Raw genomic sequence first — 21064 nt, 5'->3', positions numbered from 1 at the left:
TTTGGTTGGAAGAAGGAACTGCAATAATGCCCTTGTCCACTAGTGGGTTTAGCTGCATTATCTTCTCTGCAGCTTTAGCCACTTTTGCCACCTGCTTTTCTAAGGCCTTCTGAAGCTTCTGCTCTGCCTTCTCCTGGGCCTTACATGGTTTCTTGCTAGCGGCTGCCTTGATTCTAATCTTGGTTGCCGCTCCTCTGATCTCCCAGTGGTGGGTTGCTCCCGGTTCGCACCGGTTCTCAAGAACCGGTAGTAAAAAAATTTAATAGTTCGGAGAACCGGTAATAAGATTGGCTGGCCACGCTCCTGAACTGGTTCCGGCCTGGTCGCCGTTCGTGTACCCCGCCCACTCCCAATCTATGATGCCTCCTGAGTCCCAGCTGATGGCTAGAGGGAAAAAAACTGTTTAAACTCTTGCCGCGGGGGTTCAAAGGGCCGTCCTACAGCTGATCAGTGTTAAAAGAAAACAAATGAGTAGACCGGTACCTGCAAAAATGGAAAAAACAGCCCCTTTCAGCTTCAGCATAGGTTAATTAGCTCAAGTTGATTAGATCAGCCTCTCAGCTGATTTGCTCTCAGCTGTTTTCTCAGGATTCAGTCTGTTGCTAGCTGCAAAGAGTGCTGGAGCAGATTTTTTTTCTACTACCTATGCTGAAAAAACGAAACTGAAAGTAAAGCAGGTTCTTTGCTGCAACGTGACAAAATGAGGCAGAGAGATATTTCTTTTTCTTTTTCCTCACCAAAAAAGGTAGGTGCAAACAATGGGAAATTTAGGGCAAAAGAGGAGAGTTCAAGATTTTAAAACATAAAAGAAAAAAAGCTCTATTTAACTAGGGAATTGTAATAATTGAGATACTATTAATTGTATATTGTGTTGAAAGCATAAATGGTTATGTTGTGGTTTGGAGGAATATATGGGAGAAATTATTTGGTTTATTATGATTGATAAATATAATTAATTGATTTGTAATGATTGCATGTTCATATCGATTAATATACAAAAAAGATAGTTATATAACTAATTGATTTATATTAAAATGTTGAATTGGATTAAACAACTGTAATATTACATAATTAACCAATGTGAGGATGGATATAAAAATAGATGACAATGGGAAGGGGTATAATATAGAATAGAAGGGAAAAATTGAATTTGATTAAGATTAGAGATGAGGATGAAGGGTAATATTGGTTTTTTAAAAAAATAGATGAGGAATAAATATGGCAAAAAGGAAATATAGAAATTGTAAATTTAATTGAAATGACTAAACACTGTTTAAATTTGTGAACCGGCCAAATACTCTGTTCAAAGAAAATATATTGTATGTTTGTATGTGTGTTTCTAATTATTGCTATTTATTCATATTTGTTCTCTTTTATTCTTTAAAGTTTAACAATTCCTTCTTTATCTTAATATCTTTATACAGTATTTGTTTGGGGTTGGCTTTCTTCCCTTTCATCTTTTTTATTGTACAGCAATCTTTCTCTTCAAACCTACCACCTCTCTCTTTTCTTTCCTTCTTACTTTCTCTTCCCCCCTCTTCTTCTCCTCCCTACTTCCTCTTCCTTTCTCCTTCTCCTCCTCTCTTCCTCCCTCTCTTACCCTTACTCCTACTCTAATTACCCTTCTCTTCCTTCATCTCTCTCTACTGCTGTATCCTTTTATGCATATGGACTACTCAGAGGGCTGAAAAAGTTATTTTTGACTGGTCCTTGCACTTTTGACCAGTCCTCAAACTTACGACTGTACTCACATTTTACATTTTTGCCCTATCTTGTCACCATGGTGAAGATAAGCAGTTGTGAAATGAGTGACACAATTGTTAAGAATGCTACAATGGGCATAAATGATGACCAGTCATAAGTGCAAAGACTGGTCAAAAGTGCGAGGACCTGTCATAAATCACTTTTTTCAGCCCTCTGGGTAGTCCTTTTGTGCATATGGACTACTCAGAGGGCTGAAAAGTTATTTTTGACTGGTCCTCGCACTTTTGATCAGTCCTTGAACTTACGACTGTCCTCACATTTTATGTTTTTTGCCCTATCTTATCACCATGGTGAAGAGCAGCAGTTGTGAAATGAGTGACATGGTTGTTAAGAATTCTGCATGGGCATAAATGTGAGGATGGTCATAAGTGTGAGGACCAGTCAAAAGTGCGAGGACCTGTCAAAAATGACTTTTTTCAGCCCTCTGAATAGTCCCTATACACATAGCCATGGCCATCCAGTCACATGACCTCCAAGCCATGCCTACAAAATAAGCCATGCCCACTGAACCGGTAGTAAAAAAATTTAGAACCCACCCCTGTGATCCCCCTCTTAGATTTAGAGGATCCATATCTGAAGCCTCGACTGACAGCCCTGTCTGACTGATTGTGGTTGACTGATTGATTATAGTCACTAACAGAAGCTGTAGACACTATCGTATGACCTGGTCTACCAGCTTGCTGCTTCTTCTTCTTCTTCTTCTTCTTCTTCTTCTTCTTCTTCTTCTTCTTCTTCTTCTTCTTCTTCTTCTTCTTCTTCTTCTTCTTCTTCTTCTTCTTCTTCTTCTTCTTCTTCTTCTTCTTCTTCTTCTTCTTCTTCTGTCAAAAGCCTGAAGGCTTCCAGCCAAAAACAATTATCTCACCACTCCCAGCAGGTCTTCTAAGGCTTCTAGAAGTCGGAGGTCTCAGTCTACCTCCCAACCGGGCAGGCTGCCTGAAGGAGCCTCTCTACGCCCTTCATGGTAGATGCTGCTCAGGGTCTGCACTCCCTCCTGGGCAGGCAGCTGAGAGAGCTCCTTTTCCTTTGTGCTTCCAGCCAGCAAATACTCTAATCCGACCCAAGGCGCCAACAGTGGCTTCTGTTGTTTCTGTTAAGCTCTGCGGCTTGATAACACCTTCCTGCCGCTGGAGCACTCCCTCTGAGTAGCAGGCTCGAGCCTACGGCCCTTCACGCTATTCACAATCAATCTGGCACCTGGCCACTTGGGTCTTTCTGCCTGCTGTAGAGTTCATGCCAAAAATCAACACCCACACCAACAAGCTCTTCAAAATGGCGCTGGCTGCTAAAGGAGCCTGGAGTCTTATCAGAACCTCACTGGAAAAAGTATTAATAGGGCAAGCATTTGCACGGGAAACCAGAGCTGGTTTCATTTCTTCAGTACCAACATGGTATATCCAATAAAGATTTACTTTTGGGAATTCAATTCTCCCAAGAGTATTTCCTTGTTTTTGGTTCACTAATTGGACAGTTGACATCTGTGCTAGATGTGGAAGTTCCTGGATATCTGATGAAAAATGGGCTACAGGACTCAAGATTGTTGGCTGAGCAGTCCTGAGAACCAGCCACTGCAGAACTATTGGAAGAAAGGGTGTTTACCCATCACAAATATACAGTGATTGAAAATAACAACAACAACAACAACAACAACAACAGCAACAACAACAACAACAACAACAACAACAACAACAACAATAATAATAATAATAATAATAATAATAATCTGTTATTACAGATCATGTCCAGCAAGAAGAGAATATTTGAAACAAATGCACCAGCTCTGGAAAGAACAACATCCAGAATTAGAGATAACAGAACAAAGGCTAGCAGATCAACATCAATTTATAACATGAAATAAAGTATTCACAGAAGCAGAATTGGAAGAACTACAAAAGTTTACCCACGGCAAGGAAATCAAAGACTTGCCAGAAGTAACTCAGAATGTAGAAGCAAACCAGGGGAAGTTCACAGTAGAGGAATCCAGCAAAGATAAACAATTGTTTTCATTTGGAAACCAGGCACCCACTCTTCTGCCTCAGGAAGAACAAAGCCTTCTAAACTAAAGAAATAAAGACTTCAAACAAAGAATAACTGAGCATCTAGAACAGCACAAAAACATCAGAATAAGGCTGTCTGCATTGAAGCTTGTTCCAAAGAAACAGCTAGCACACACATTAAAAGATGTAAATACTGCAATATCAAGTATAAGCACTGCAAGAAACAAACCAATTAATTTACAGCACAGTTGCAGTTATAACTGAATACCTGGGATGCAAAATCAACAGAGAAGAAAAAAACCCAAACAGTGCTCCACAAAAATGGAAGATTAGACTGGAAAATAAGATCAGCAAGTTAAGATCAGATGCAAGTAAACTAGAACAGATGAAAGAAAAGAAGCTGAAAAACAATAAGACCAAAGAATACCTAATCAAGAAATACCACAATAAGGAAGATCAAGGAAGCACTAGAAATAATAAAGCAGCAAATAACAGCTATAGCAGGGGTGGGTTCTAATTTTTTTTACTACCGGTTCTGTGGGCGTGGCTTATTTTGTGGGTGTGGCTTGGAGGTCATGTGACTAGGTGGGTGTGGCTAGCTGGTCAGAGTCATTTCTGGAAGGTCCTTGCACTTACGACCAGTCCTTGCACTTACGACCAGTCCTCGCACTTATGACCCGACTCATTTGTTTGCTTTTAGCACTGATCAGCGGTAGGACGGCCCTTTGAAGCCCCGCGGCAAGAGTTCAAACAGTTTTTTTCCCTCTAGTCATCAGCTGGGACTCAGGAGGCAGCAATAGATTGGGGGTGGGACCAAATAAAAGGTAAGAATAACGTGGGGGGGTGGGGGGGAGGGCAGGGGGGAGAACCGGTTCGGTGACATCATATCGTCACCGCTACTGGCTCCTCCCCACCGAACCGGGAGGAACCCACCACTGAGCTATAGCCAAGATCAGCAGATACAAAGCTCGAATTGCAAATTATAGGCAGAACCTCCCAATTTCAATCCAATCAGAAACATTTCTACAATCTATCAATGGAAAATGGAAAACAGAATCAGTTAGTACCTGACAAGGAAGAAAGGGTGCAGTTCTGGTCATAGATATGGGATAATCCAAAGATATACAACAAAGTTAAAAGTGGTGGATAAGAATAAAAAACAAGTTGAAATGAAAATAGTAGTACCTGCAGAAATGGTAGAGAAAAGAGCAAGGAAGATCAAGAATTGGTCAGCACCAGGTGAAGATGAACTGCATAGTTTTTGATTGAAACATCTAACTGGTCTATACACATATATACATCTATATTGTCCCAGCAAAAGGGAATATTATTTTGTTTCAGGAGATCTGTCAGAAAGATATTCTTTGTGTTTCCTTAATGTTGTCTATATACACTAATTGCCATTACCATCAGAGATTTAACATTTCTGGAAAAGAGTTGCAAATATTCAGAGAAATTCCAATTACAACATTAAGGAAACACAAAGAATATCTTTCTGTGGAGATGGGAGCCACAGCTGGAATCCCTGGAACATCCTTTTCATAACAGATGCATTGCAAGATTCTGACATGGAATGTTAATGGAGCAAATTCCACACAAAAGAGAAAGAAATTATTTCATTATTTGAAAAAAGAGAACCATGATACAATATGTTTGCAAGAAACTCATATAAAAAGGACTGACAAAAAATATTTAATAAATAACACTGGAACTTTAATAAAGTTAAAGTTACTTAAATAAAGTTTAATAAGTCTGGAACTTATTTCTGCTAATTCTAAGCAAAAAATTAATGGGGTAGTTTTGTATATAAAACTCCAATTACATCCACATTTGTTTGCTGATGATCAAGGCAGATATGTAATTATGCAAATTGAATTACAGGGAATAAAATCTATTGTGGTGGGATTATACACCACACAGCAAGAAAAAGGCAAGTTTCTTAAACATTTGTCTGAACACTTATTCTCCTATTCTTTTCAGTATTGGTGTATAATTAGAGACTAAAATAGGGTAGTAACCCCACAATTGGACAGATCACTTGATAAAGGAATGAAAGAAACCCGAACATTTTTTTGAGCTGACCAATACTTTAGGTTTGATTGATGTTTGGAGGTGTAAAAATGACACAAATCCTTTTCTAGAATCAATATGATTTGGATTACAAAAAATCCAATTCACAAAACAACTAAATTCTTCCAACAACTTTTTCTGATCATAATCCAGTGTCTTTACATCTTAAATTTGGTCCTCAGTCTTTTAAATGGAGATTAAATTAGTCTGTTTTGCAGAGGCCACAAATTATACTTTTTAAAGTATGTAAAAAGGTACAGTATTTGGGGGTGACTCTTACTGAGGAAAATTATAAGCTTTATAAAAATAATTATGGTAAAATATGGAAGGAAATGAAATTTGATTTAAATAGATGGGAAAAATTAGATTTGTCATTAATGGGATGAATTTCAGTAATTAAAATGAATGTACTTTTGTACTACCTAGAATGATATTTTTATTTCAGACTATACCGAAATTTATTTGGCAAAATAAAAAAAAATTAAATTAAAAATAATTAAATCTAAGCTGCTACAAAATTCCAAAGATACAAGAGGTCTGGGTTTATTTATTTATTGGTTCGATTTATATGCCATCCTTCACCGGAGACTCAGGGCCACTTACAATGCATTAAGCAATAGCCTTCATACTTTTATATATACCTGCTTAGTAGGGCTTTCGCCACCCCCAAGTGGTGTTCTTTTTATACAAAGTCAGCTTATTGCCCCCACAATCCGGGTCCTCATTTTACCTACCTCGAAAGGATGGAAGGCTGAGTCAACCTTGAACCTGGTGAGATTTGAACTTGCAGGCAGCTGGTGCTACTTAACAGCACTTTAGTCTGCTGTGCCACCAAGGCTCCTTTGTTGTCTGGTATGGTTAAAAGATTGAATAACTTTAAAAAATTCAAAGCTGTTAGACCTTGAAGGTTTTGATTTGAGATTTGGGTGGTATGCCTATTTGCGGTATGACAAAGTAAAAATGAATCCTAGTTTTAAGATTCATACTATTAGGCAAATGATTGCATGTTATTTTTATTATTATTTATTTATTATTTATTAAATTTTTATACCGCCCTTCTCCCGAAGGACTCAGGGCAGTGTACAGCCAAGATAAAAACCAACAATATAAAAGTTAAAAATAATTTAAAATTATTAAATAGTTTGGCCAATAATCTAAAATAAAATAACCCATAAAATAATATTTTAGGCCAGCCCTGCTTGATGGAATAATAGTGTTTTAAGGGCGCGGCGAAAGGTACGAAGGTCAGGAATCTGATGAATTTCCCGGGGCAGCTCGTTCCAGAGGACACCTGCTTTTGTAAAATGATGTTTTGCTTGTGGGGCTAAAGGGCATATAGCTAAGTATTGTAAGAATAAGAAAATGTCTGTTGGGGACAATAATAGACCCAAGAAGGGTTGTAATTTAGCTATATCCAGTTCAACTACTAAAGTGAACCAGGATTGGTGGGTTGTTGATAGTGGTACTTCTCAATCTATTACTAGGAATAGAAAATTTTTTGTGGAATTGAATAAAGGTAACCCCAGCAAATCGTATCAATGGTTTTAAAACCAAAAAGCCATTAGAAGTAGTGTTTATAGATTTGATTGGACCAAAAAAACCCAGTATAGGAGGAGCCTGCTATATCCTAAGCATAGTAGACCATTACTCTAGATACGGATTCTGTTATCTAATGAAAACGAAATGTGAAACATTCCAGCATATAAATAACCGGCTGCGATTTGTAGAAAGGAAACAGAAGTTTAAAGTAATGTGCTTAGTAACTGATAATGGCACAGAATTCACTAACCAAAGGTTAGAGAAATTTTTGCAAGAGGCAGGAATACAGCATAAACGATCTGCACCGTATAGACCACAACCCAATGCTTATGTTGAGAGAAGGGGTCAAACATTACAAGCTATGACTAGAACAATGTTGGCAGATTCTGGTTTGCCTGAAACCTTATGGGGTGAGGCTGTTATGTGTGCTAATCATGTACTAAATAACGTTGTACATTCATCTACGGGTGAAATACCATTTACATTATGGCATGGGAGGAAACCAAACCTTAGTTACTTGCACACATTTGGAGCCCCTGCTTGGGTACATATTCCATTTAATGTGAGGAGGAAGGAACAACAGAGAGCCAAAAAAATGTTTTTTGTTGGCTATGATTCAAATCATCGGTCCTTTAGATTTTGGGCACCAGGAACTACTAGTGTTTACTGTAGTACAAATGCAAAATTTCTGGAGCACGAAGGATGGGAGAAACTTGAGCATGCAGATTACAGACAGGATGACAATAATGTTAGTATTAAGCATGAAATGTTTAACGATACCCCTGATGAGGATATAGACAATGTAGAGGTCTCTATTAAGGATGACATAGAGGACGTAGGTTTAGGGGAGGAGATACCAGAAATGAGTCCTGAATTGCCTAGGAGATCTAATAGGGAAAGACATCCACCTGATAGGTATAAAGCAACCGTAGTTTGTCAGGTTAACATAGAACCTTCAAATTATGAGGACATCAAGATGTATCTGAAAAGAAGTAAAATGCATGGAAGGAGGCAATGAGTAAAGCAATCAACCCATTAACTAAATTAGGAATTTATGTAAATGTTAAATTACCACCTGGAGAGAAATTGATTGGTTGTAGATGGGTGTATAAATTAAAGAAAGGTATATATGGGTCTGTAACCCATAAAGCTCGCCTTGTAGCTCAAGGTTTTGCTCAAACTGAAAAAGATTTTGATGAGGTGTTTGCTCCGAGTTTAAGAGCTAGCACGCTAAGAACAATGCTAGTGTGGGTGGCAAAGAATAAGTATATAATTAACCATATAGATGTGGAGACAGCATACTTGCATGCTCCATTACAACATAACATTTATATGAGAAAGCCGTTAAGAGTTAAAACAAATAATCAAACTGATTGTTGGAAATTAAAAAGAAGCCTTTATGGTTTAAGACAATCAGGGTCTGAATGGAACCAGTGTATAGTTAAAGAGCTTAATAATATTGGATTTCAGGAAGGTGTAGCAGACAAATGTTTCTTTAAAGGAGAGAATGATGGTTTAATATCATTTTTGCTATTATTTACTGATGATATAGCAATAGAGACTAAAACTGATAAAGAAGCAATGGAGATTATTAGAAAGTTGCAAGATAAATTCAAGATCAGGAATTTAGGTCATATTAGACATTATTTGGGCCTTGATATTGTTCAAACAGCTAGAGGATATAAATTGTCTCAGTCTAGCAAGATAAGTCAGATGTTCAACGCTATAGTATGGAGCTATGTAAGCCAGCTAAAACACCTATGGCACAGGATTTCCAACATGGAGAAATCCAAAGTCCTGGATTTAGTAAGGAGATCTATCAATCCCTAATAGGAAGTCTATCATATATTAGCAATTGGTCGAGACCTGATATTTCATATAGCGTAAACCAATTAGCAAGATATAATGCAGAGCCAACAGATCGGCATTGGGAGGCCGCAAATCCAATAAAGCGATATGGTCCAGCTGGAATATTGTATGTCCGAAAATAATATTGCCGATAATTTCACCAAAGCGCAGGGTGCAGTCAAACATAAGATGTGTTGCGAAAGCTATGGCTTGGGAATATGAACAGTTATATATTGGCCTGTCCAAAGGGGAGAATGTTAGGATATGGTGTATGCCTAACAGGTTGTCCAGGCAATATATGGACAATATATGTGTTCTATGACTTTAACATGAATATGTATTATATGACTTTAAGAGGTACTGATGAATCATTGTAATGCTGAGTCATTGTATCCTGATTGGATAAGCTCTGTTGTAACTGTATTTAAGAAGGGAGCTGAAATCTAGCTGAAATGTCATTGATGATATGCTATCATCGTGTGTGGATATGCTCCCATCGTGTGTGGAAATGCTATCATCATGGGTGGATACCCATCGTGTGCGGAAATGCTACCATCATGATCTGTTACCAGCGTGAATGTGCTGCTATTTATTACCTATTGCTGTTATGTATGGTAAGAAGACTTTTGTATCACTGGACTGATTTGACTGGCAAAGACTTGGATTGATAAAAGACTATGAGATTGTTTTTCACTACAAAGTAAAAACTTTGATAAACCAGTTTGTATGTATTTTATTCATTGCTCTCAGCACCGTTTCCCTGTGCTCTACGCTCTGTTGGTTGGTTAACAATATCCTTAACAGGTGCAGAAGGCGGTCTCGTAAATATCCAGGTCCCAAGCCATGGAGCGCTTTAAAGGTAGCAACCAGCACCTTGAATCGCACTCGGAAGACCACCGGGAGCCAGTGCAGCTCGCGCAGGAGTGGTGTTACATGGGAGCGTTGAGTCACTCCCGTAATTACCTGCGCAGCCATATTCTGGACTAGTTGGAGCCTCCAGGTGCTCTTCAAGGGGAGCCCCATGTAGAGAGCGTTACAATAGTCCAGACAGGAGGTGACGAGGGCGTGAATGACTGTGTGTAAGGAGTCCCAGTCCAGAAAAGGACGCAACTGGTAAATCGGGCGAACCTGATTAAAAAGCCTCCCTGGCCACAGCCGTCAGGTGGTCTTTCAAGGACAGCTGCGAGTCCAGGAGGACACCCAAGTTGCGAGCCCTCTCTGAGGGGGTCAACGTCTCACCCCCAATAGTCAGTGATGGAGTCAACTGACTATGACGGGACGCCGGAAACCACAGCCACTCGGTCTTGGAAGGGTTGAGTCTGAGCTTGTTCTTCCCCATCCAGATCCGTACAGCTTCCAGGCACCGGGTCATCACTTCAAGGGCATCATTGGGGTGGTCTGGGGTGGAAATGTACAGCTGAGTATCATCAGCATACTGATGGAAATCCACCCCGAAGCCACGGATGATCTCGCCCAGCAGCTTCACATAAATGTTGAACAGGAGGGGCGAGAGGACCGACCTTGGTGGCACCCCACAAACTAGGCGCCTTGGGGTCGACCTCTGCCCCCCTGCCAACACAGACTGCGTACGGCCGGAGTGGAAGGAGGGGAACCACCGTAGAATGGTGCCCCCCACTCCTAACCCCTCCAGCCGGCGCAGCATGATACCATGGTCGATGGTATCAAAAGCCATCGAGAGGAACAACCCCTGTCCCGAGCCCTCCAGAGATCATCAACCAATGTGACCAATGCCGTTTCCGTGCTATACCCAGGCCTGGAAACCCGACTGGAACAGATCTAGATAGTCCGCTTCATCCAGGTGCTGAGGAAGCTGTCATGCCACCACACTCTCAACAACCTTCGCCACAAAACGAAGGTTGGAGACAGGACGATAATTTGATAAAACAACCGGGTCCAGGGAAGGCTTCTTGAGGAGGGGCCTCACCATTGCCTCTTTCAAAGTGGCGGGAAAGAAACCTTCACTCAAAGAAGCGTTAATAATCCCCTGGAGCCAGCCTCGTGTAACCTCCTGGGAAGCCAGCACCAACCAGGAGGGACACGGGTCCAACAAACATGTGGTCGCATTCAGCCAGGATTCTGTCCACATCCTCAGGAATCACAAGGTCAAACTCCTCCCAGCTAACACTCTCAAGACCCACCTCCATCACCCCATCTGAACCCATCCAGTCGGAGTCCAAGCCTTCCTGAATCTGAGTGATTTTGTCATGCAGATATTGCACAAAATCCTCAGCCCTACCCTGCAAGGGGTCTTCCTGCACTCCCGTATGGAGTAGGGAACGGGTCACCCTAAACAGGGCGGCTGGGCGGTTATCCGCAGACGTAATCAGAGCGGAAAAATAATTAAATTTTGCCACTTTGATCGCCACTAGGTAGGTCTTAATATGAGACCTCACCAGTGTTCGGTCAGATTTGGAACGGCTGGCCCTCCAACCGCTCTCCAGGCGTCTTTTCTGGCGCTTCAACTCTCTCAGCTCCTCGGAGAACCAAGGAGCCAATTGAGATCGGCGCCGAGTCAGAGTTAATAAGGTGGTTAAATATTTACAATGTTGTAGGTGACAAAGTTGATGCTGCTGACAATTGGTCTGAGTGGAGTTTCCTCTTTGTGGATTTTGGGGAATCCGTATATGCATGGGGTAGCTTCCCCAGGGTAAAGATGATAATATTGTGGCTTGTTGATGGCATTGTCCTTCAGCAGGTATTGCAAGAAATCAATCACCATTTTCTTGTAACTGCTGGTGCGGTGTCTCTTCTGAGTCTCATACGTAGTAATCTCCTTCAGAAGATTGTTCACATTGGCCTTGTACTCATCTTCCTTTATCAGATGGCAGGATGGTGATGTTTTGGACTCTTCCTATCGAGCTCTCCTTTCTTGAATTCTTTCTTGTCAACAATTCACAGGACCACCAGCAAAGTTTGGAAACCAAACTGAACCTGGATGGAATCATGGTTTCCTATGATGTGACTTCTGTCTTCACCTGCATTCCAACAACTGAAACTATCATGGTAGTGAAAAGATGACTGCTACAAGACAGCACCTTAAGTGACAGAACCAACCTCAGCCCAAACCATGTATGTGTCATACTAGACCTCTACTTGACCACTACCTATTTTAAATATAATGAAGGTGTCAGATAGAATCTCTTTCTTTTTTTCAAACCTTATCGCTATTCAACTTGACAATGAACTGAAGGGAGAAACCAGAGCTGGTTTTGTTTTTTCAGTACCAAATGGTGTATTCAATAAAGATTTACTTTTGGGAATTCAAAGCTCCCAAGAGTGTTTACTTGTTTTGGTGCATTAGTGCATTACAGCTGACATTAAACCAACTCTCTTTAATTTAATGCAGCCTACTTGGATGCCTCTAAGAGAGTTATGACATAACAATGTCCAGTACAGAGCAAAAAGTAGATGCCACAGCAAAGCCTGGATCTGGCCATCCATGGGAAGCATTCGAAACAGCCCAGGAGGACTCCGGGACCCAATCCAAGCTAAGGGTGGAGAAGACAGAGCAGCCACCAGTGCAAGAGGAAGGAGCCATGGCAGGATCCCTCCACCTTGACCCAAAAATGCGATGGCCAGTTGAGGTGGGGAAGGCAGCTGAAATAGAATTCCCCTTGATCCTGCCTAGGGTTGCGGTGACTCGAGGAAGCAAATGGAAAGCCAGGAGAGATGCAGACTGAGAAGAGCCAGCAGAGTGGAAATTCCTGACTGCATAACACAGCCCTTCGGTAGAGCAGCTGCATGACAGATTTGTCGGAATGAAGATGCAGGAAGCAGTGTCAATGAAATTATCAGTCCTGGGAGCAGGGCTTGGAACTGGCCAAGCATCAGCAGCCTCAGCCTCATCTCCACCCCAACTGGTGAGGCCAGGGCACATGGGGCAAGGAGCTGGGGGTCCCAGAGGGATGGCTCCATTCCCTCCAGAAAGACAAGCCCAAGGGGTCCCTGCAGTGGCAGGATCTCTGGCTCATGCAGTCCCAAAGGTGATGGGGCTGCCACCAGACTATGTGCCAGTCCAGAATGACTGAGAACCCCTGCCTCTGAAAGCCATGTTCGATTGGTGGCCAAAGAAGTTAGCCTATTTCCTGAACCTGGTGTGGAACCACTTGGAGCGATGCAGAGCAATATACCTAGATGAAGTTGCCTGTGTGAAGTTGCAATTACTTCAAATCTAGAAGGAGAGACTGTGGACTGGGTGATGTTTCTCCACAATGAAGGGGCCCCAGAGTAGGGAAATGAGGATGCCTTCCTAGATGAACTTCGAGCTAGATTTGGACACACCACACAAACCTGCCAAGCAGCACCTGGAATCCGTGCCATAAGCCATAGCCAAATACATTTGGGAGTTCCATAGCCTGGCTGGGAAGCTAAGGAGGTGGCCAGAGCATTTCTGGTCTATCACTTTCAAGATGGAGTAAATAAGGAACTATACCAAAAAACTGCCTCTCCCGGGGAATTCTGGACGAGCAACATGTGTGGTACCACCTGGCAACCACAGTGAAGCTAGATCTGTTGGAATATCAGCAGCACACAGAGCATCACGGTTGCGCCTGACGAAGCCATGAGAAGTGCCTTCTGGTGCTCAAAGGTGAAATAGCCCCTCCCTCGACCCCAAAGTAGAGTCTGTGACACCCTTCCAGAGCCTGCTTCCAATGTGGAAAAGAAGGCCATTGGGCTGCAAATTGCCTAGCCCCACAGCCCATGTCAGTGCTCAGTCTTCCAAGTCAACCGAAGGCCAAAAGGACACCAAGAAAGACAAAGGAGAAGATGCAGGTGGCACAACAGGTTGTGGAGGTCGCTCTCTCCATTCAGCAAGGGGGACAGAACTCCGATCACCAGCAAGCCTAATCTGATCCTCTATGACAGTGACAGCAAGGAGGATGACGACCCGATGGTAAGTGGAACTATCGGCCCTTTGACCATGCAGGTGGAGATGTTAGTGCCCTACTCAGGAGCAAGGGGGTCTTCACTGCCCTGGTAGACTAAAGTTCCACCTGCTTGGCTGCTTGGTCAGCCTATGAACGGTAGAAAAGATGGAGACTTAAGAAATTGAGGCAGCCTATGAACTTTGAACAAGTTGATGGTTCACTCAGGGGTGTGCGTGCCTGCAACGTACCTAACAGAGCCAGTGAGACTAAAGACCGGGAGCCATGAGAGACCATTTGATTTATAGTATTCCCAAAATGGCAGAGACTATGATATTAGGGTTGGCGTAGCTGAAAAAGTAGAATCCAGCAGTTAACTGGAAGGGCAACAAGTGGTGCTTGAGAAGTATAGTAGGCGAACTACAGTGAGTGGGGATGATGCACAAAGTTGGCAAAATATCATTGGTGGGGAAGGGGAAGACAGAGCCCATTAATGAACTAGCTGAGAGTGCTAGTATGGTTGAGCATCTCAAAAAAATACCGGGACCTAGCAGAAGCATTTAGCAAGTGGGAGTTGGATGTACTCCCTCCCCATCACCCAATGGACTGCGTAATTGAAATACTGCCTGGGGCAAAATTAGCCAACTAAAGATGTACTCAATGACCCCAAGGGAAATGGAGGAGCTCAAGAACTCTGTGGACAAAAATCTAGCTAGGGACTTCATCCAAAAGGCAAAATCCAGAATGGCAGCCCCCGGTGATCTTCAAGGGAAAAAAAATGGTTCTTTGAGATTGTGCATGGATTTTTGAGAAATTAATGGAGTCTGCATGGAAAATATGAAACCCCTCCCCTTTGTGAAGGATATGTGTCAGAGTGTTTACAGCATACACACACACACACACACACACACACACACACACACACACACACGTGCTAAGCAAAGCCAGGCAGGCAATCAGTCTTCTTCAACTCTACATGGAGAACTACAATGCAGATACACGAGGAGTGATACACGAGAGAGAGAGAGAGATGCCCACTAATGGCCTCCTTTATATAGACAGCTTCTTAAAGGGCAATAACCCTGCTGACTCATCCTCAGTCTTAAAGGGCCACATCCTTACAACGGCTGGTCTGCTTTAAATCTACATTACTGACACTCCTCCCATTTAAAACTGAACATCTGATAATCCAAATGCTTTAACATGTTCCTGATTTTTGTACAAAGATATAGGCTTCATTAATATATCAGTTATATTATGGTCAGTAGAACATTGCTGTAATCTTATTAGTTTCTCCTTTACAGCCTCCCTAACAGTACAATATTTGATGTCTACATATTTACTCCTGCTTCCAATGCGATCGCCTGTTGCCATCTTTATACATGCAACATTGTCTTCAAACACTGGTATGGCTTCTTTTACATTCCTTACATCCTTCAGCAATTGTACATACCAGGTTATTTCTGAACAAGCTTCACACAGTGCTATGAATTCCGCTTCAGCAGTAGAGAGTGCTACTGAAGGTTGTTTTCTGGATTTCCATCCAATTATAGTAAATAACCAATAACACGCAAATAACACGACAAACCCTGTGTTTGATTTTCTATCCTGTATATCATTTGCCCAGTCACTATCTACATAGCATTTTAATGAGAGGTCACCGGATGGTTTTATCCACAGTCCTACGTCCATTGTTCCTTTTAGATACCTTAATATTCTTTTCACTCCTAACCAGTGGTGGTGTTTTGGTGCTGCAGTGTGCCGACTTAATATACTAACAGCATTGGTTATATCAGGCCTTGATTGTCATTCTCTTTAACTCTGGCTTCCTCCATTTATCTCATTGTTCATTAGGCAATGACCATGACCATACTGTATCTCTTGGTAATTATGGGGTTCATTCCTAACACTATCTACTCTAACCTCCCTTGCAGTGAACTGCTCAGGAGTTAACCCTTTATCTTACCCTTCAGGTCTCCTATGTATACCTCTGTTTGTTTGCCTTGGGTTTTTCTTACTCACAGGACACACCCTGTATTTTTCCTCCTTACAAACAGCACGTTCTACATACATCTTGCACTGCTTTGGTTTTTGCTGTGGCTCATGCCACCTAACTAGGTCTGGCATCTTCTGCAACTCTCTAACACTCGCATGCTCCACCTCCCTATGCAACAAATGAACAGTTACCATGTGTGGCAGCATTTGTACAAGTTTGTGCACAACTATTCTCCTGCCTTCCTAGAATGTACAGGCCATTTCTTAACCCTTCGTGCATGTATCCTTCCACCTTTTCTAATGGAGTACTGCCCTCCTGCAAACAATATTTCATAACCCTGCCTGTCTAATCTGGATACACTTAACAGATTATGATTTAATGCAGGTACAATAGAACATTGTACATACATCTTGTGTGCCTCAGTAAACATCCTCTAACTCAAGAAATGTCCCTCTCATAGCCTGCAGATGTGTGGACATGCTTTCCCCCTGCTTCAGTTATGCTTTATACAGTCTTCTTGTCAGCAACACTTTACTGCACACAGTCTCTCTCATATACACACTACGCGAAGCCTCCCAGCACTCTTTCACAGGCTGGAGACCCCTCATGTGTATCAGCTGACTGTCTTCTAAAGCCAGAATTATGTTGGCTAATGTCTTTTCATTTCTCCTCTGGTCTCCATCATCCAGGACTGATGATGGATTAGAAATGATCATTCACAACTCCTCCCTCTGCAGGTACATCTCCATCTTTACACTCCAGGAGAGGTAGTTTGTCTCATTCAGCTGAGACACCATGAAACCTCCTCCCATTATGCCGACAAAGGCCATGTTGCCTGCTTTCTTTCACAAGCCACTAACCATTATCAAACTGTGATGCACAACCCCTCTGGCTCTGGTACAAGCTCTCACTGGGTTTCTCTTCTCTCTAGTCTCTCTAGTCACTCTGGCCTTTTCTCTGGACTGGGCCTATAACCTGTCAGAATGTTTACAGCATGACTACTATTTTGAGACAAATATATATACACTGCTCAAAAAAATAAAGGGAACACAAGCAGAAGACATCTGAGATCTGAATGAATGAAAAAGCCTTATTAAATACTTTGTTCATTACATACAGTAGTTTTGTGTTCCCTTTAGTTGTTTGAGCAGTGTATTTTATTTTTTTTGAGCAGTATACATACATATGTTAAGCAAAGTCATGCAAGCAATCGACATGGAGAACTACAATGCAGATACACGAGGAGAGAGTGTGATAAATGAGGAGAGAGAGTGATACATGAAGAGAGAGAGAGACTCTCTCTAATGGTCTCCTTTATATAGACAGCTTCTTAAAGGCAATAACCCTGCTGACTCATCCTCAGTCTTAAAGGGCCACATCCTTACAATGGCTGGTCAGCTTTAAATCTGCATTACCCTGACAACACGGTAGGATACCTGGCCAAGAAAATGTTCACCAAACTGGACTTGAGAGAAGCATACTACCAAGTGAGAATTAAGGAGGGGGAAGAGTGGAAAACAGCCTTCAATTTCCCCTTAGGGTGTTACCAATTCCCAGTGATGCCCTTCAGACTGCAGAAAGCACCTGCAGTGTTCATGCAGCTGATAAACAAAATGCTGCACGAGCATCTGTATAAGAGGGTGTTGGTGTACCTGAACAACATCCTCATTGATTCTGAAATGATGGAAGATCACGTAAAGTTAGTGTGGGAAGTGGCAAGGCAATAACAGGCAGTAGGGAGAAAGCAGAGCTGTTTAACTCATTCTTTGCATGTCTTTATGCAAAAAGAAATTATAGCCCAACATACCAAAAAAATTACTGTAAAAGACAAACTAGAAATAAAAATTAAAATAAGTAAGAAAATGGTAAGAGAACACCTAGCTAACCTTGATGAATATAAATCACTGGGACCTGACAGATTACATCCCAGAGTTCTGAAGGAGCTGTCAGATGTTATCTCAGAACACCAGGGAATTACCTGAGGATTGGAGAAGGGCTGATAAGGTTTCCATCTTCAAGAAAGGTGGGAAACAAAGCCAGGAAACTACAGACCAATCAGTCTAACATCAAGACTCAAAGAGAAATTTTTGCTCTTCCATTCTGTCTGGCAGAAAGATAATGGTGATGTTTTCCAAACCCAGTAGCAAAAACAGTGATTACATGAGGGTGCAGAAATGCAAAATAAATGCACCTGCTTTATAACAGGCCAACTTTAAAGTTATCATCACTCCTAAAATGTACAAAGCACAAGCCACTGATTATTTTTTTTAAAAAAAAACTGCAATACAGCTGCATTTTAAGAAAAATGTTTCTCCAAAAAGTCACTTAGAAAGGACCATGTGACTCAGTAATTGAGTTTAGAAGAATTCTGTTCTTTTAAAGAAACCCTCTAATTATGGCTCTTACCCCCATCCATAAACTAAAGTGTAAGCTTATCATTGCCTTAATATGTTAAGATAGACTAGACTAGACTACACTAGACTAGACTAGACTAGAATTCTTTATTGGCCAAGTGTGATTGGAGACACAAGGAATTTGTCTTTGGTGCATATGCTCTCAGTGTACATAAAGAAAAAAAAATATATTCATCAAGAATCATAAGATACAACACTTAGTGACAGTCATAGGTTACTAATAAGCAATCAAATCATACTAGGAAACAAATAAAACAATATAAATTGTAAAGATAACATGGTTATAGTCGTAAGTGGGAAGAGATAGATAATAGGAAGGATGAGAAGAATAATTGTAATACAGTCTTAGTAAATAATTTGACAGTGTTGTGGGTTTAGCAGAGTGATGGCATTCAGGGAAAAACTGTTCTTGTGTCTAGTTGTTCTGGTGTGCAGTGCCTATAGTGTCGTTTTGAGGGTAGAAGTTGAAACAATTTATGCCCAGGATGTGAGGGGTCTGTAGATATTTTCACAGCCCTCTTTTTGACTCATGCAGTATTCAGGTCCTCAATGGAAGGCAGATTGGTAGCAATTGTTTTTTTCTGCAGTTCTAATTATCCATTGAAGTCTGTGTCTGTCTTGTTTGGTTGCAGAGCCAAACCCGACAGTTATAGAGGTGCAGATGACAAACTCAATAATTCCTCTGTAGAATGAGCACAATTACCAGACACAAACTCTGTAGATGAGCACAATTGCCAGCTGGTTAATTTTATTTCTAAATACCAGCCATTTTGCCATTTCTACTTTTTAAAAAATTACATTTTAACTCTGTTTTTAATCTTTGCACTAATAAATTGATATCTGAAAAAGGACAGAAATTCCCAGTGTTGTCAAAGATTTAGAAACTTCAAAGCAGCAAAAGCAGCAAAGACAAAGTGACACTGAAGCTTTTGTTGTGCTCCTGATAGAGGATGCTAGTTGCCAAAATGGGCCAATTGTGAGAATGAAGTCTTCTAAATCCATCTGGATCTGCTTGGGAGAGGGAACTGACCCCCAGAATTTCATTCACTGACCAGCTGCAAAGGGCAGACAAGCTGCTCAGCTTCAAGAGTATGAAAAGAAAGTAAATGGATTTATGGAGATTCTCACTCATCCAGGTCATGGTTGTCTCAAAGGTGCTTTTTCCAGAGGCAACTGGACTTCGTTTTTTCTTTGAAGATGTTTCGCTTTTCATCCAAAAAGCTTCTTCAGCTCTGACAGGATGCTTCAATTTGTGTTCGTTGCAAATAGCTGGTCATTTGCATCCTTTTGGAGGGTCATTGGAGCATCCTGTCAGAGCTGAAGAAGCTTCTTGGATGAGAAGCAAAACGTCTTCACAGAAAAAACAAAAAAGGCCAGTTGTCTCCGGAAAAAGCATCTTTGGGACAAATAAATGGATTTTTTCTCTAGATCAGGGGTGTCAAACTCTATTTCATTGAGGGCCACATCAGGGTTGTGTTTGACCTCAGGGGGCCAGGGTGGGATAGGCATGGCCCTCTGCCAGTGAAAATGGAGCTCAGGAGGCCATGCACGGCCCCCGGGCCCCATTTTTGGCTGGGACAGCTTCCTGAAGCCCTCTGCCAGTGAAAACGAGCTAAAAAGAATCTGTTTTCATTGGTAGAGGGCTGCACAAAGGCGTCCCGGCTGAAAACGGAGCCTGGGAGGGTCGCGCACGGCTTCCTGAGCTCTGTTTTCGCTGGCAGAAGGACTGCGGGCCAGTCCTTCGCTGTTTCCAGGGTATCCCTGTGGGCCAGATCTAAGGCCCGTGGGGGCCAGATCCGGCCCCTGGGCCTTGAGTTTGACCCCCCTGCTCTAGATCCATGACTCATTCAGATTGTTCTGGAAAGATGGGATGGGTATAAAAAGTGCCCAGCAATAGGGTTAGTTTGCAAAGAAAATTATTAGTCAAGCAGAGTTCCTTGGACTCCTTTCCAAAGAAGATTGCAAAGCAATAATATCTGCTTGTTTGCACCAAGAACTCTGCTAAAGCTAACATATTCAGGGATTCCATCTGTTCTCTCCCTTCATCTATATAAATAAAAATGTAAATGTCTGTTTGTACATAACCGCACATCTCTGAAAGTTCTTCACTGATTGCTTTCAAATTTTGACACAATGTTACATTCGACTACGGGCATGTTTTTATATACCTATATTATATACATGTCACACCTATGACAAGTAAAAACATGAAAAACATTGGAAAACATTGAAAGACATTGACAAACATTGAAAAACAGCGCCATCTGGTAAAACCAACATGGCAGCCTCCCAGCCCAGATTACGCTCAACAGATTTCTGCTCCTTATATTTAGACTCTCCATATTGCTTCCAAGAAACTGTGCATTTGGAAGGCAGAGACGCCCGAGGGCCATATCCTGCCACCAGGCTCGACAGGTAGGCAGCCGGCTCCCTGCTGGGAAGCCCTCGCAGCCAGCACTTTTAGGGTGGGCCGGGGCCTGCCCGAGCCTGGCTCTGACCTCCCCCTTCCCTGGCCGCCCCGCGAACTAGCCTCGCCTGCCGCTGCTGCCCATC

The 21064-nt window shown here is 41.9% G+C and overlaps 1 protein-coding gene across 4 annotated transcripts in view; it reads right to left on the bottom strand.

Annotated features, from left to right (window-relative positions):
- LDB2 (LIM domain binding 2) overlaps positions 1-21064 on the bottom strand; it is a 548706-nt gene that overhangs the window by 313639 nt on the left and 214003 nt on the right. The gene's annotated exons all lie outside the window — the stretch shown is intronic.

This window comes from Pantherophis guttatus, chromosome 8 (genome assembly GCF_059756535.1).
Source record: "Pantherophis guttatus breed Tessera chromosome 8, ASM5975653v1, whole genome shotgun sequence".
NCBI classification, from domain to species: Eukaryota; Metazoa; Chordata; class Lepidosauria; order Squamata; family Colubridae; genus Pantherophis; species Pantherophis guttatus.
The sequence above is the reverse complement of the archived record's forward strand: the minus strand, read 5'-3'. Positions and strand labels throughout refer to the sequence as shown.